The sequence below is a fragment of the Gavialis gangeticus genome, unplaced genomic scaffold (genome assembly GCF_001723915.1).
Source record: "Gavialis gangeticus isolate Ggan-Ray unplaced genomic scaffold, GavGan_comp1, whole genome shotgun sequence".
Taxonomy (NCBI): Eukaryota; Metazoa; Chordata; order Crocodylia; family Gavialidae; genus Gavialis; species Gavialis gangeticus.
This window is the reverse complement of record NW_017728992.1, coordinates 23,722,162-23,727,118: the sequence shown is the minus strand read 5'-3', so window position 1 is coordinate 23,727,118 and position 4,957 is coordinate 23,722,162. Positions and strand designations below refer to the sequence as shown.

Below are 4,957 nucleotides of genomic sequence, written 5' to 3'. Positions count from 1 at the left end.
CCCCCGGCGCTGTATGGAGCTGCTGTTATGGGAGGAGATTTTGGTAGTTTCTGGCATGAGGATTCAGAATCCAAATGGGCCTGGTTCCTGATCAATTGATTCTTCAGTGCTGGAGGTCTTCCTCCTCTCTGACGAGCTCTGGAGACTTCATCTAGTCTAATGACCTGATGGTTGGCCTATCAAATTTTAAATTAACGTATCTTGAAGGATGTGGTAAGGGTAGTCACCTCTGTTTTAATTACATTATGTGCATCCTTTTATTGTTCTTCTGCAGCAGATCCTTGTTAACAGATGGTTTTCTGGTGCCTTAATCATATTACAGAAAACTGGAAATTTCAGAGGTGGGAGGTGGTAGAGAGGGAGCTGAGGTCAAATTTCTACACATACAAACCAGAGAACTGTAAGGCAGGAGACCAGTCCTTTAGCTCTTTCAGATTACTGTGGAAAGTGGTTTCCCTTTATATGTTTGCAAAAGATTATTTAGAGCTGCATTTATAGACTTTTTAAACTCTCACTGTATCAAGCTGTCGTGCAAAAGGCACTTTAACCTGGTGCATTAAAAATCCTTCCTTGGGTGTGTATTCAGGAAAGCTTTTTGGAACACTGAATTTTCAGCATGTGGAAAGTGACAAGTAATCTGTTCAGTTGTATTCAGATTGTGGAGGGATTTTGGTTCCAATTGTTTGAAGGGAGGACTGGCTGAAATCCTAATTCCAGTGCTTTGGATGATGAATATTTTTTTTTTTACCCGTAAAATTCAGCCTACTATCCCTTGTTTCCAGAGAACGTTGGGAGGTGGGGCAGGGGAGGAGGTTGATTAAAAACATTACAGTGCTCCATTTAGGCTTTAATTTAAAAAAAAAAAATTTCACATGCACACTTACAAGCTTGAATGCTTGAAATATTCATTTAAGCATGTGCCTTTCTATTATTTTACCTCCTGCAGGCCTCTAATGGATTGTTAAGGTTACACTAATGACTTTACTGATTAACTCCAATATTTCATCTTGTGCTCTACTCCTAAAAACCTGTCCCTGATCTGCTCTTGTACTGTTCTGTATCATCTTAATAAAAATGTATGCAAATGCCAGGTCACCATTTAGATGCACCTGGAGCTTTTCAAAAGGATTGGCTATAAAGAAGTGTCCAAACAAAATAAGGATTCTTCTGAACCAGCCAACTGAGAGTTAAAACTGTCTATGCATTTGGGAGAACAAGACAAGGGTCATATCAGTCCTCTTTCACTGCTGCACAATTCTTAATTAAAGGTCTGTCATGAGCAGTTTGAAGAATTCCATGTTCCTCTAACTGGTTAATTTGTTAGTGCTCCAGGAAAGACAGTACATGTGTTCATTATTTAAGATTACAAGGATGGTGCAGAGAACAGCATGTATTTGGGTATGTGGAAGCATATCTGCTCAGCATACATCACTGCTGCCTGAATTAATACAGGGCATGGTTCAGATCCAGCTTCTGTTTCCTGAAATTAATCCAATGGCCTCTGCCGTAGAGTGTAGTTGGTTTAGATTGCTGGGTAAGACTATAACTCTTTCCTGGGATTGTGTCTATAACTAGGGGCGCCTATACATGTGCAGAGAGGCTGCTCCGACACACTGTAATTACAGCATGTTGGAGCAGATTTGATTAATTGAGTCTGCTGGAGCATGGTAATTACTGTGCTACATCAGATTCCAGTGTCGTGTGCATCAGCATCCCCGTGCTGAAAATGGCAGTAGGGGTGCTTTAACTAAAGCTTGTTCAATGCCTTCAGTGGGGACACTGATACATGTGACACTCCAGGTGCTTTCATTTAGAGCTACTCTAATTAAAGCACCACCTCCCCACTCCTGGAGCATGTGTATAAACACCCCTCAGGCCCTGCCACATAGTTTCGTAGTTGGTACGGTCGGAAAGGACCTGAGCAGATCATCAAGTCTGACCCCTGCCATGGCAGGAAAAAGTACTGGGGTCAAATGACCCCAGCAAGATGTTTGTCCAGCCTCTTCTTAAAGACCCCCAGGGTAGGAGCCAGCACCCCTTCGCTTAGAAGTTGGTTCCAGATCCTAGCCGCCCTGACAGTGAAGTAGTGCCTCCTGATGTTCAAATTAAAGCTGGAGAGAAACCTGTTATAAAATTACTACACATTTCCAAGAACTAACTTTGCAGATGGTTGGCTCTTTTTATAGTTGGATGGACATTTTTATGCTGTGATTATTACTCTGCACATGTGGCCAGTTCAGTGCCTTCAGTGGGGACAAATTTATTGTGCAATTAACCATGAATTGCATAATGTATGTGATGTGTGGTGGGGGTATAGGTTCTGCTTCACATGTACTGCTGGATGCACGTGCATGGTGTTGCCAGGAGACACGAACTTTGGCTTAGACAGTCTTGTATGAAACACTGAGGTTCGCAACCAGGACTGAACATCCCTAGTCTTTCTCTTGCAAATAAACTGATAATTTAAATAATTTCCTTCAGAATTAATCTGATTTTGGAAGTGGTAACACCTTAACTCCTTTAAAACTCAATGGATAGGACATCCTGGTACTGCTCTTGCTTGTAGGTTATTCAGTTGTTAGACTCAGAACTGCTCCTGCTGACCTGTTCTCTCTCTTACTAAGGAGGCCTTTAAAGACCAGCAAGTGTAGGGAAACACAGGATGTCCTATTTGGGGGGTGGAGGACTGTAGTTTGGCAGATTTCTTAAACTCTTTGCCCCTTTAAAAAAATTCAGACTGATAATGTCCCTTTCCCATGCAGGTGAGGGCATATTTCATTGCTAGACAGTTGTCTTTGTTTAACAGCAGTGATTTGGTTACATTTTTTTCAAGTGTGGAAAGTTAAATGTAAATGGTAGGTAACTTTTTATTTCCTTTGAGGGAATATGAAAGATTCAGAGTTACAACTTCAAGGGCCAAAGGGTAGGAAAAGCTGTCAGTAAAGTAAAATTCAAACGCCTAATCAGTTGGCACCATTCTGCATGTTAATTCATTCCATCCTAGCATGCCAGGTAGGGCAGTTCAGATGCTCTTAAAGCTCTGAATGTCTGACTTTTTGTACTCTCTCTCACATTCACTTCTGGACCTAACCTAGTCTCAGACTAGAGACTTCTCTGTCAGAGGGTTGATTTTAAGATGTGTGAGTCTCTACCCATGTTTTGCATACCAAAACTATGCCACTTTAGCCTGTAATCTCTGGATGAAGCCCATTACAGAGTGGACTAGTAGGCCTTCAACATGGTGAGTAATTTATTAAAGAGCGAATTGTTAGCAGCAAGTTTATCTCCTATTTGGACTGGCCACATGTCAGTTCCCAGCTATTAGATCCTTATGTCTTTCCTTACTAGGTCAAATGTTTCTGCTGGTGGGAATACTATCAGTTTGTGATCAAATTATCTCTTAATTTTTCTCTAATAGCTAATCTTTATGCTCTTTAAATCTCACTCTGAGGCAGGTTTTCTAGTGTTCAAATCATTGTGGCTTTTTTCCAAACCTCTTTCAATTTTATAACTTGGTTTTTGAAGTTCTAATGCCAAAACAGAACACTACTGCTGGTTTAAAACTAAACCAGTTAACACTTGTGAAAAATACCTAAATATGTTAACATTTATAAAGATTTGCCTCAAAAGGAGTATTAGGCACCCAAATACCTTTAACAGTCTAGCCCTGAATCAATATTCACTGTGATTTAAGATGCACTCATTGCCATCTTTGTATGCTTCCAGAGCAGACCTAAAGTTTGGCTGTAAAGAACAGCAGTGTTGGGGATGTGTACATAGCAAAAAAAAAACTGCTCAGCTATGTTTTGAGCTGAGTGATGATTTTTAGGGTTATTCTTCCAATCAAAGATTATTTTTGGAGGGGGGAGGAGGGTTCAGCTTACAGTCTACAGACCAAATTAAGTCTTCTATACTGATTTCTAAAACCAGCGGAATACTTTTATCATTAAAGACTTTGATTGGTCTCTGATCTATTCTGGAAAACAACTGCACCTCTGATAATTGGCACAACACAGGACTTTCTCCCATTTTAACTTAGAACCTTTTTATGTCTTGCATGAAGCTTAATACTTTCCTTCTTGAAGCTGAAAGTGGTTAAGAAATATAGACATTCTCTTGCGTACAGCTTTGTTGTTTCAGTAGTTGATAAGATGCAGTCTGAAATAGAGCTCTCTTTGCCACAGTATGGCCTGTACCTGTCTTCCATAAAAGTGCAGCTGAAGGAAGCTATAGATTCTAGAGCTTTAGTGGGTGATCTAATGAAGCACACAGTCAGCTATGAAAGCTTTTGCATCTCTGAAGGTAGTCTGTAAGATGCTGTCCTGACCTTTCTTCTGCCAGGGATTTAAAGGCAGGGTTTCTCCCTGTTGTTAACTGACAGAATCTCCTTGGAAGCAGTCTCATTCTACCTTGTTCTTCTACTATTTTCAGTGGTTAAGATACTGCTTTTATACAATATCATCTATTATCTGGCTATGGGGGTAGGCAACCAAGAATGAAAACGCTGCAAAGTCGGCTGTTTTGAAAGGACAAATATGCTGTCCTTACTCACCCACCCCCGGTGCCCTGCGCTGGCCATGCCACCATGGCAAAGCACCCCCTGCCCACCTGGCAGCAGTGGGGGTGGCGGTGGCATGGAGTTGTGCCCCCTATTGCTGCTGGGCAGACAGGGGGGTGCATGGCCAGTGCATGGCTCCCAGGAGAGAGGCAGCAGGGCAGGGAGCCCTGAGCCCGCAGTGGGCAGCCTGCACCCACCCCCACTCTGCTTGGTTCTGCTCCAGCTGTGCTACTGGGAGTGAGAGGGAAGAAAATGAGGGGAGCTAGAGGCGAGCATATGTTCCACCTTTGCAAAATGTCAGCCTAAAAACAAGGTGTGTGTGTTTTATTTGGGGACATGTTATCTGTAATAATGTAATATGGTATAATACATAATGTAATATAAGGCCAGGAAGAAATT

At 41.8% G+C, this 4,957-nt stretch overlaps 1 protein-coding gene across 2 annotated transcripts in view; it reads left to right on the top strand.

Moving 5' to 3' along the window:
* The window catches only part of ZNF622 (zinc finger protein 622), a 28,953-nt gene extending 27,773 nt beyond the window's left edge, over positions 1 to 1,180 (top strand). For both annotated transcript variants that reach the window (XM_019521382.1, XM_019521375.1), the window contains exon 8: positions 1 to 1,180. The gene's annotated coding sequence lies outside the window, so the exon portion shown is untranslated.
* Positions 1,181 to 4,957: the final 3,777 nt, after the last annotated feature.